This window comes from Vulpes lagopus, chromosome 5, assembly GCF_018345385.1.
Source record: "Vulpes lagopus strain Blue_001 chromosome 5, ASM1834538v1, whole genome shotgun sequence".
NCBI classification, from domain to species: domain Eukaryota; kingdom Metazoa; phylum Chordata; class Mammalia; order Carnivora; family Canidae; genus Vulpes; species Vulpes lagopus.
This window is the reverse complement of record NC_054828.1, coordinates 52770865-52782387: the sequence shown is the minus strand read 5'-3', so window position 1 is coordinate 52782387 and position 11523 is coordinate 52770865. Positions and strand designations below refer to the sequence as shown.

At 61.6% G+C, this 11523-nt stretch overlaps 1 long non-coding RNA gene across 1 annotated transcript; it reads left to right on the top strand.

The window, feature by feature from the left end:
* The first annotated feature begins 1124 nt into the window (after positions 1–1124).
* On the top strand, positions 1125–9872 carry LOC121491979. The gene is made up of 3 exons (XR_005988089.1): positions 1125–6403; positions 7684–7789; positions 9535–9872. It is a non-coding gene; the product is annotated as an uncharacterized LOC121491979 (long non-coding RNA).
* The last annotated feature ends 1651 nt before the right edge of the window (positions 9873–11523 follow it).

Here is an 11523-nt window from a genome sequence, read left to right as displayed (position 1 = left end):
GGAGACTGCGGAGAGGCCCGCAGAGAACTCAGAGCTTGCCCTGGGCTTTGGAGGAGAAAAGGTTTGCCTAGATATGAAGAGGGGAAATTAAAATAGGTGAAGCAGAGCCTTAAGGGACTGGTGATGGTCCCTGTGGACTCTGGATGTCAGATCACAGAATCTGGAGGTTTTGAACAGTGATGCTGAGCCCTTCCAGATGCATGTCCTCTATCTGTGGGAGTATCCGGTTTCCTTCACGTCTCCGCCACCCTCCAGGCTAGCGGCCGCCCGAGCGTGGTCACCTGCAGAGACACGGTGGGTGCGAGGGCCTCGGCCCGGTGCGCTGGCTGCGGCCGCCTGCGGGCTGATTCCTGCCGGCGACCCCATCCTCGGCCTCGGGCCGGGTCAGCGTGGGTGCCCGTCGGAGCAGCCCGCGTGTACCTCGGTGGGAGGGCGGCCCTCGCCCGGACCCTGGGTCTGTTCCTTATCCCCCGGGTTGATTTCCTGGTTTTCTGCCTTTGCATTTTGTCGTATTTCCTGATACTCCTTATTGGACGCTTTTTATTCTTTTTTTTAGTGTTTTATGTAAGTAGCGGCTGCGCGCAGCCTGGGGCTCCGCCGCCCCGCAGAGCCCCCCCCCCCCCCGTCCCCGCCCGGGCCTCCAGCGGGGCGAGCTCGCCGCACGTGCCCGCGCGTGGCCCCGCCGGGAGGCTGGAGGCGGCCCCGCCGGGAGGCTGGAGGCGGCCCCGCGGGGCTGGGCTGCGCGCGCCGCCCTGACCTCCCCTCCCGCCCTCGGCCCGTCCGCACGGACGCGGCACCGGGCCCCGCTCCGCAGGCACAGCAGCGCCGCCCGGCCTCGCGGCGAATCACGCGGCGGCCCCCCCGCGGTGACGTCACGCAGCCCCGCTTCCGGCCGCGGCGGCCGCGCGCTCCCCCGCCAGGCGGCGCCGCGGAGCATCCTGCGTCCACGCCGTGTGCGCAGCCTCGGGCGCCCGCGACACGTCACCGGCTTCGCGTCCTTTCTGGAGCGCGCGGGAAGGCGAGCGCGCGGCGGGGTGACGACAGCGGGGTTCCCCGCGCGGGGGGCGGGGCGGGGCGGGGCGGGGCGGGGCCGCGGACGTGGCGCGCGGGAGGGCGGTGGCGGCGGGGGCGGGGGCTGACTGCGCCACACCCGCCTCGTGACCCGCCGCGGGGCCGGACGCGGCAGACGCGCTGACGGGGCGGGCGGGGGGCGGGGGGCGTCGCCGGGCGCGGCCGCTCCGACACCGTCCTTTGCCCCCGCCGCCCTCGGACGGGCTCCGGGGAGCCCGGCGCCTCCCGACCCGCCGCGGGCTGGGCCCCGACTTCCGGGCACCGTCGGGTCGGAGCCCGCGCTGCGGCGGCGCGTCCTGGGGACGGCGGCGGGGGCGCGGGCACGTGGGGTCGGGCGGCTCCTCGGCCGCGCTGGCCCCGCCCCCAGACGGCGCTGGCCCCGCCCCCGCCCCGATGGCCCCGCCCCCGGCCTGCGGGCCCCGCGGCGCGGGAGGGAGAGGCGGGCGCGGGGAGGGCGCGGGTTCCAGGCCCGGCCGCGGCTCGGCGGCTGCCCGTGTGCCGGGGGCGAGGCGTTCGCTTATCTGCAACGTCGGTGTTTTCCTGTAAAATACGGGCCGCCCCGCCCCGCCCCGCCCCGGATACGGCGGTCGGCCCGGCGCGGGGCAGGTGATGGTCCGTCGAAACGTGCAAGTCGGTCTCCACGCTCTGCCCGGCTCTGGCCCTAATCCCCGGGCCCGTAAGGACCGGGTGGCCCCGCGTGCAGGTCTTTAGGAGGCGGAGCTCACGGCCTGCCCGGCTTTGGAGGAAGACCCCGGCCAGGGGTCACCCATGACCCAGTCGGTGGAACCCGGGGCCTCCTGAGAAGGGGGTGTGTACTGGGGTTTTCCGCGGCCCGACCCCCGGTGAAGGCACCTGCCGGGACCCCGGGAAGGCACCTGCCGGGACCCCGTGAAGGCACCTGCGCACCCCCGGTGAAGGCACCTGCCGGGGCCCCGTGAAGGCACCTGCGCACCCCCGGTGAAGGCACCTGCCGGGACCCCGGGAAGGCACCTGCGCACCCCCGGTGAAGGCACCTGCGCACCCCCCGTGAAGGCACCTGCCGGGAGCCCCGTGAAGGCACCTGCCGGGACCGTGAAGGCAGCCGCCGGGAGGGCAGCCCTGCCCCGGTGCCTTCTCAGAGTCCCGCGTGTTAGGCGGGAGGCCGGGCCGGGGAGCCCCCGCAGCTTCCGCGAGGCCGTCCTAGCCTCGTCCTAACCTCCTAACCGAGTAAAGACGCGGCGTCTCGTGGAAGGAGCACACCTGACGTGGAAGGAGCGCACCTGACGTGTCCCCGGATGCTTCTGCAGCATGTGCCACCCGCTGTGTTAGGGTTTTCACAAGTCACCGTCTTGGTTTCCCCCGCGGTGCCGCTAGGGGAGGTCCCGCCTGCACCTGGGGGGGAGCTGCGTGCCCCCCAGCAAGGGGACGAGCCGGTGTCCGGGCGCCCCAGGGCCACGTGCTGGGCTCTCCCCTGGGCTAGGGACGCTTGGGGCCCTGGGACACCCTCGGGGCACAGGTGAGGTTGGCACACACACACACCCCCCCCCCCGCCTCACCTTGGAAACCCCCCTCCCTGGCCATCAAAGCTAAACCGGGTTGAGGGACGGACAAAGGGCAGCATCTGTGGCTCCGAAGGCCGAAGGAAGCAGGGCAGCCTCCCCGCCTGGCCCGTCCCGGGGATGTCCAGGGGAGGACTGTGGACCCTCCGTCTGGCAGGAGCCACCTCCCCCTGCACCTGCTGCCGCCGCAAGCGCTGCTCATTCGCAGTCTGCAACGCAGAAGGCAGAAACGGGCGCCCGTGGCCTCCGGCGCTGACGTCCTGGGGTGGCCTGTTCTCCGACAGGGACGGCGGCCGCACCGCTGCTGCGGGGGGAGGCGGCACTGCAAGACCCGGAGGAAGGCTACGAAGGCAGAAATGCCATGTCCGTGTCCGTTTCCATGTGGGTTTTTTTTCTTTTTAATCTTGAGCTCGGCCAGTGCAAGAGAGAGCTCCAGGCTGAGGCGGGCCAACAAGGACCAAGACCCCGGGGTTTGTCGTCAGTGCCGCGGCTCAGAGCGAGGCAGGTGGTTGCTGCTGGAGCGAGCCACCGGCGCAGGAGGGGCCGCTGCGTGGGCGCCTTCGTTGGCTTTCCCTTCCCCTTGCTGCCAGGGCACGTCCGAGCTGCTGCCTCAGGGCGGATCTCCGGGCCGGGCTAGACGGCCGCCCCCTGCCCGCCTGCCCGCCTGCAGTCGCAGGACCGCCAGGACCGCCCCTGTCTGGGCCGGTGCGGCCGCGCGCCTCGGTGCCGGGAACAGACTCCTCGCTGGCCGGGGACATCCGCGCGGGCCGATTAGCTACCCGGGACGCAAGCTTCGGGTTGTAAACGCGTCGCCAAAGTTTGAGGACACCCCGACCACTGACGGGACGACCGAGAGCGGTCTCAGGGCTCGGGGCCAGAAAGCCCTTGTATTTAGGCTGGGTCTGTGGGGCCCCTGGGGGCTCAGCGGCGAGCACCTGCTTTCGGCCCAGGGCGTGACCCAGGGCGTGACCCCGGAGTCCAGGGATCGAGTCCCGCATCGGGCTCCCTGCCTGGAACCTGCTCCTCCCTCTGCCTGTGTCCCTCTCTCTCTCTCTCTCTCTCTCTCTCTCTCTCTGTCTCTCATGAATAAGTAAATAAAATCTTAAAACCATCTAGGTCGGGCCCGACGGATTGCGTTCCGGAGACCTGAACACCAGGGTCTGGCCGTCCTTGGGGCACAGAAGCAAGGCCCAGCACCCGAAGGCCTTGACTCGGGACTTGGGCCCCGGAATTCCCTTGGTCACACGGTTCTTGAAGGGGCACAGCGGCCGTGCCCTAAGCGAGCGGCGACCTCGGCTCCGCACTTTCCTTCCAAGTTGCACATTCAGCGAGCAGTCGAGACCTGAGGAGGAGACGAGCCAGTCAGGGCGGTTAAAGGGGTCCAGTCCCTTGAGCGTCTGCTGCCCTTCGTGGGAACCCCACACTGTATGGCCCTCGGCCTCCGCGCGGGCTTAGTTAACGGGGTTCGAGGGGTGGGTCCCCTCGCGGTGGGACGATGGGCCCGCCTGAAGGTGCAGGGCTCGGGTCCGGGTCCGGGTCCTTGCTTTGATTCACAGGGTAAGCTCTGCCTCGCGGGGCCTGCGAGCCGGTGGGGCCGGTGGGGCCGGTGGGGCCGGCGGGCGGCAGGGGCGCAGGGCCGGGCCGGCAGCTTTCCAAGGAAATGCTGTCCTGGTCTCATTGTTGGCTTTCCTGTTGTCACGTCCAGGAAAATTGTGTCATCAGCCCAAGGCCGAAAGTGCCAGGCTGTGGTTGGGTGATACAGGCATCGCATGCGTGGATTTGGAGGAAGGTGAGGTGGGGGCGGGAGGTCCAAGGATGGTGCCCCCGGAAGGCTGGAGCACATGGAGCTGTCGGGGACCCGTGCCGCTGCCCCGGACCGAAGTTCCCCTCCAGAGCCGATGGGAAGTATGCGGTCAGCTGATCCCTTCGTTGGTTTTGTTTCTTTTAATTTTTTTTTTTTTTAAAGATTTTACGCATTTATCTGACAGAGGCAGTGCGAGTGGTGGGAGGGCAGAGGGAGAGGAAGACCAGCAGGGCCCGCGGAGCAGGGAGCCCGACCGGGGGCTCCGGCCCAGGACCCCGGATCGTGCCCCGGGGCCGCCCGCCGCCCGGTCCCTTATCTGTTAAGCCAAAGGGAAAACACTGTCGTGGGGGGAGAGGGCGTGGCAGGCTCCAGAGGGAAGGAAGGAAAAATCAAGCCTCGATTCACCGTTTGTTTATTCGACAGTTATTGAGTCCCACGTGCAGGCGGCGGGCGAGGCCCCGCGGGTCCAGAAACGGGCGCGGCGTGGGAGCCCTCCCTGGGAAGGGTCACGGTCCGGGCGGGGGGGGGGGGGGCACGTGCTACGGAGAAGTTAGAGCAAAGGGTGGGAGTCGGAGGATGTGCTGAGGTGTTGAACTACCAATTTTTTTTAAAAGATTTTATTTATTCCTGAGAGACCCAGAGAGGGAGGCCTAGACCGAGAGAGAAGCAGGCTCCCTGCGCGGAGCCCGACGCGGGACTCGATCCCGGGACCCCGGGGTCACTGGGCCCAGGGCGGACGCTCCACCGCCGAGCCCCTGGGCGCCCCCATCCTCCCGATTTTAGATGAATTACGGCCCCGTAACCTAGAGGCGCAAGGACAGAGTTTGGTCTTTTTCTGTGGCTTGAGGTTGGTGGTTATGGCCCAGGAGAGACTTGGCCTGTGAACAGGCCTCGTGGCCGGGAAGACGGAGCCGAGGCCGGGGCAGAGCGTCCCCCTGCGAGGGCCGGGGGTGGCGGGGGGCGGCTGGGCCGCGGCGGAGGAGGGGAGGCCGGGCCTCTGGCGCCCTAGGAGGTCGCTGTGCTGCAGGCCTGCGGGGCCCACCTGCGCTCGGCGTCTGGGCCAGGCGCTCGGGGCTGCCAAGGTCACCGCGGTCACCGCACCGCCTGGCGCCCGAGGGGGCTGGCGTCCCCTGACGGTGCGGGCCCTGGGGTGCAGGGGGAAGCGTGGCCGCTGGGACAGCACGGGCGCCGGGCACGGGTGCGCCTGCGGCGCGGAGCCTGTCCCCGATCGTCTCCCTGGGGCCGGGTGACCCACGCTCAGGACCTGCCTGCCTGTTCGCCTCCCCCTGCGGTGGCAGCGCCGAGCCTGAGCCTACCCCTTGTCACAGGCCGGGTGCCGCCCGTGGGGCCCGAATCCCCGCCGGGGGCTGGCCCGATCCCGCCGAGCTCCCCGGGCGCAGGGGCCACCTGCACACCTGCCCTGCCGCCCTCTGCAAGCGCTCGACGCTCTCCTCGAGGCCGGGGCTGGCGGTTTGCACCTGTCCGTGATCTTCTGTTCGGTTAAAGACCCTGTGTTAGGGCCAGGATGTCCCGACGGGCGACTGAGCAGGGAGGCTCCTCCTTCCCGGGGGACTCGGGTGGCCCCGGGGTGCAGCAGCCTCTTCTCCCCGACGGGCCACGTGCTAGCGCCCTGCCCCGCCAGCCACTGTCCCCTGATACATTCGCGGAATGGCCCCGCTGACCCCGTGCACGCGTGGAGGGGCGGCCCGCAGGCTCCGTGCTAGCAGACTCAACATGCCCAGCGGCGGAGTTGGGGCCCAGCCCCCCGTGTGCTGCGGTTCTGGCACCTGGACCCCAGCCAGGCTCAGCGTCGCCGGGAGTGACTTGCGCTTAGGCTCCCGCGTGACTTAAGCAGAGCGTGTCGTGGAGCACGCGGGCCTGCCTGCACCTCCCGTTGCCTGCACGTTAGCAAGAGAATCGTGGCGGGTGAGAGCTGGGAACCGGAAGCCAGCACAGCGCGGGGCTGAGCGAACGCCCTGGAAGGTCTTAGGTGGGTCTCATCACCTACAGTTCGACCCCTGGCTGCTGCGGTCTTTGCGACACAAAAGCGATTTCCCCAGAACTTTAAAAAAAGGGGGGGGGGGAGACAGGAGAAAGCCGTTGCTGTAAATGTTACTTCTGACTCAGCCACGAAAAAGTCCCCAAGTCAGTGGTGCAGCTGAGACCTTGCAAGTGGATTTAAGGAATAAAACTAATGAGCCCAGACACGTTTCTGAGCTGTCCGCGTCCGACCGGGTTGTTGGAGGCTGGAGGCGGGCGCTCGGCTGCGCGTGGCTTTCCGTCCCCAGCGCAGGGCCCCCTCGGCCACGGCCACGGACGCGTGGTGGTGCCGACCCACAGCCGGGGAACGACCGGACCGGGGCGTCCCAGGCCCCCCGCGCCTCAGGCTCCAGCGCGGAGCTGCCCGTGGACCCGGAGCAAGAGCAGGTCGCTCCTGAGAGCTGTCACCCGGGTGAATGGCTCCACGGAGGAACCAAGTGCGCCCTCAAACCAGATACATTTACTCTGCTGAATTTTACACATGGAATGTGCCACTTTGGGTCGGGAGTTGTACAAAATTACCTCTAATTTGAGGTTTGTAGGTTCAGGAAAATACAGATCTTTTTTTTTCAGGCACGAGATGAGCCCCGCAGGGCGAGCTGGCGAGCACGCAGACCGCGGTCCTTGCCCGTGGGGATGGCACAGGCCAAAGGGGAGAAGGAAAACAAGGCCGCCAGCTCTGCTAAAGCATTTTGCAAAGTTTAGCAGAGCTTTCCAGGTTTTTCTGGAAAAAGGAGGGAAGGAAGTAAAGGGCAACAAGAGGATTGGTTAACAGCTGGCTTCAGAAATGCTGACGAGTGGATTTGCCTGGTTTTATTTTTCTAAGTCAGGGATGAGGAGAGAGAGCGGCTGGCCTGCTGCTGCTGGCCGGGAGGCGGGCCCCGATCTGGCGCCGACGCCGTCCTCGGACCGGGGGGCTCGGTGAAGAGGGCGCGCAGGCTCCCCGCAGGGCGTCCGAGGGTCTGGGAGAAGAGAGGGCGCAGGAGCCTCGCTCTACTTTGTTTTGCTTTTTTTTTTTTTTTTTTTTAAGATTTTATTTATTTATTCATGAGAGACACGGAGAGAGGCAGAGACCCAGGCAGAGGGAGAAGCAGGCTCCACGCAGGGGGCCCGACGTGGGACTTGATCCAGGGACCCCGGGGTCACGCCCTGGGCCCAAGGCAGGCGCCAAACCGCTGAGCCACCCAGGCTGCCCTACTTTGCTTTTATATGTGTTTACTTCTTAAACAGGTAATTCATCTACATGACTCAAAACTGAAAAAATGCAAAGAGGTATAGGATGAAGAGCCGCTGCCGGTTCCTATGCCCCCCTGCCCACTGCTCCCGCCTCAGATGGGTGAGCCTGTGTTTAGGTTTTTGTTTATCCTTCTAATGTTTGTACATATATACAAGCTAAAACAAAGATATATTCCTCTTTATTCCACTTTAACTCTAAGGTACCGTATCCTACACATCTTCTACACCTTGTTGGGGTCGCCCCCCCCCCACAATTAACACTATATTTTTGAAACTTGGCCTTATCAGTAACGTAGAGAGCACTGTCCTTGTTATTTTTATGGCTACACACCTTTACAGTGTATGGTTATGCCATAATTTAACTGGTTTCCACTGAGGGATACTGAGGTTATTTCAAATTACAAATTAGGGCACATATTTTTTTTAAGATTTTATTTATTAATGAGAGACACGCAGAGAGAGAGAGGCAGAGACACAGGCAGAGGGAGAAGCAGGCTCCATGCAGGGAGCCCGACATGGGACCCGATCCCGGGTCTCCAGGATCGTGCCCTGGGCCAAAGGCAGGCGCTAAACCGCTGCGCCACCCAGGGATCCCTCATTTCTCTTTCTTGTCTTACGTAGCTAAAATTCCTAGAACAATGTTTTATTTTTATTTTTTTTAACTAGGCTCTTATGCCTAGCATGGAGCCCACCGATGTTTTAAAATAGTGAGCATTCAGGGCAGCCCCGGGTGGCTCAGTGGGTTAGTGCCACCTTCAGCCCGGGGCCTGATCCTGGGGTCCTGGGTCAGAGTCCTCTCTCGGGCTCCCTGCATGGAGCCTGCTTCTCCCTCTGCCTGGGTCTCTGCCTCTTGTTCTCTCTGTGTCTCATGAATACGTAAATAAAATCTTTAAAAATAATAAGAAATAAAAATAGTAAAAAAAAAAAAATAGCATTCTGGGGCACTTGGCTGGCTCAGTTGGTAGAGCATGTAGCTCTTGATCTGGGGGGGGGAGGGTTATAAGTTCAAGGCCTTTGTTGGGTGTGGAGAGTACCTAAAAATAAAATACTAAACAATAAATAAACAGTGAGCATTCTTTCTTTGTTCTGGACTTGACTTCAAAGGACTAGCTCTAGAGTTACTCCATTAAGTCTAATCAGGCTATCAGTTTGCAAACTTTTCCAACAAGAAATTATGTGATTTTCTAACCTTAAAAAAAAGTTTGAGGATGCCTGGGTGGCTCTGCCGTTTAAGCATCTGACTCTTGATTTCAGCTCAGACCATGATCTCAGGGTCACGAGATCAAGCCCCACCTCCATGCAGAGTCAGCTTGAGATTTTCTTTCCCTCTCCCTTGGCCTCTCACTCCCCTACAGAAAAAGATAAAAGAGGTTTTCTATCAATTGCCTTTGATTCTACATTTGAAATTAGATCACTGCTTAAAAAAATAAAACAATTAATTCACTCTTTCCTGCTTTATTTTTGCCCTACGTACTGCCCTGATATTTTTTAGGGCTTAGACCCAAGCAAGAGAGCTCCCTGCTCTGGAACTTGTATTTTACAGGGCTCCACATATCACAAACATATAAAATAATAATAATTCTCAGCAGATGTATTAGTTCCCTATTGCTGCCGTAACCATAAATTTAGTGGCTTAAAAGAACACAGATGTATTATCTGACAGTTCTGGAGACCAGAAGTCTAAAAATCAAGGTGCCGGCAGGTCTGCATTCCTTCCGGAAGTCCGGGGGAGAACCTGCTTCCTTGCCTTTTCTAGCTCCTAGGGGCCACTTGTATTCCTTAGCCCCATCCTCCGTCTTCAAAGCCAGTGACATAGCATCTTCCAGTCACTTTTTCTCTCTCCAGCCTTCTTCCCTTCCTCGTCAGCCCCTTGTGATTACATTGGCCACACGGATATCCTCATTTAAAGATCCTAATCACAGGGCACCTGCGTGGCTCAGCGGTTGAGAGCATCTGCCTTCGGCTCACGGCGTGACCCCGGGGTCCCGGGGTGGAGTCCCGAATCGGGCTCCCTGCATGGAGCCTGCTTCTCCCTCTGCCTGTGTCTCTGTCTCTAATGAGTAAATAAATAAAATGTTCTAAAATAAATAAAGATCCTTAATCCCACCTGCAAAGTCACTTTTGCTCTAGAAGGTAACATAGTCACAGGTCCTGGGGATTAGGAGATCCCATCCCTCGGGGGCTCTTTTCAGCATACCATGGCAGAGACATAACAAATTCTTCTTCTTTAAAAAAGATTTTATTTATCTATTCATGAGAGACACAGAGAGAGAGGCCGAGACAGAGATCCCACACAGTCAGCTCCCCTCGAGTGGGTCTGACTGGCCCCACGCCCCCTGGCTCAAGACCCGGGTTATGGGGGATCCCTGGGTGGCTCAATGGTTTGCCACCTGCCTTCGGGCGGGGTGTGACCCTGGAGTCCCGGGATGGAGGCCCACGTCGGGCTCCTTGCATGGAGCCTGCTTCTCCCTTGGCCTGTGTCTCTGCCTCTCTCTGTGTCTCTCATGGATAAATAAATAAAGTCTTAAAAAAAAAAAAAAAAGACCCAGGTTATTAGCAGCGAGGCCCGATCGGCTCCGCGGCCCCGGGGACAGGGGACAGTACTGTGCTCTGCTGCCCCGTTGCCCCACCCCGTCCCGCAGCCGCTGTGCGGGCATCCTCGCCTCGGGCGCAGGGAGCAGGAGCCCAGCACCTAGGTCACCCTGACTGTTCCCCCCACGGGACGAAGCTTCCCAGACTGGGAAATGGGCGGTCTGAGGGCGGCACCCGGCACCCCGCACCTGCGAGGGTCTACACCTGCCGCCCCGGTGTCCCCATACCTGAGGGCACAGCAGTAAATAGCAAATGGAAAACCCTGAGACTGAGACATTGCAGAAGAAAAGGAAAAGCCACTTCCCTTGTTTTATGGAAAAGGGGCCCCACGTTTCCATTCGTGCGCTGGCAGGCAGGGCCTTCTCGAAGGAGTTAGCAGAGCTCTGAGAATGATCCGGACGGTTACGGCTCCAGTGAGTGGGCGTTAGGCCTGCCCAGATCTGCAGCAATGTTGGGGCTACTTGAAGCCACGAGAAATGTCAACACTAGTGGCGAGGGACGATGAGCAAAGCAAAAACGAGGTGACTGCACCTGGGATAAGAACATCAGAGCTGCTGGTGCGCGGCGCCGTCCAGCCGCATCTGGAGGGGAAACGGGGGGAGGCTGCCGGCTGGTGCCCCTGCGGCTGGAGCTCAGCCTGGCGCCCGATCGCCCGCTCCCCGGCCGTCAGGGCCCCAGGTGTCTGGATTTGACCAGATCTGCCCCTTCACGCTTCCTCAGTATTAGATGCGACAAAAACCTGCTTGTTGGCAATTTACTACTCAGCAACCGTCTTCGGTTTATTTTCACTCGATTCTGAGGAGAGTTGAACTTCAAATGGGCCTTTAGGGGAAAAGTCACTCAGATGCTCGTCTTCTGTGAATGTCCCATCCGTGTTCCCCACGTTCTCACTTGCAAGCCCTCCTGCTCGTCAGAATGACGCGTTACCCGCGTGCCGCAGAGGTTTCCCCGGTTTGTCTTTGACTTTCGTCCCTCCGCGACGTCTCCAAGCCACATTATCTGATGGAAATGAGTGAGGTCGAGGTCGTGCCGACAGTAATGCCGAAATCTCATCTCACATTAATAATCACCTTATTTGCCACTAATAGTGATCACATGTGCTGAACCTGTCGCGACCCTCGCAGCCTACAGGGCGGGCGCGGGAACAGAGATGAGGGAACCACACAGCCAGAAAGGAACTGAATATGGGTCTTATTTATTTATTTAAAGGTTTTATTTATTTGAGAGACAGACGTAGTGACG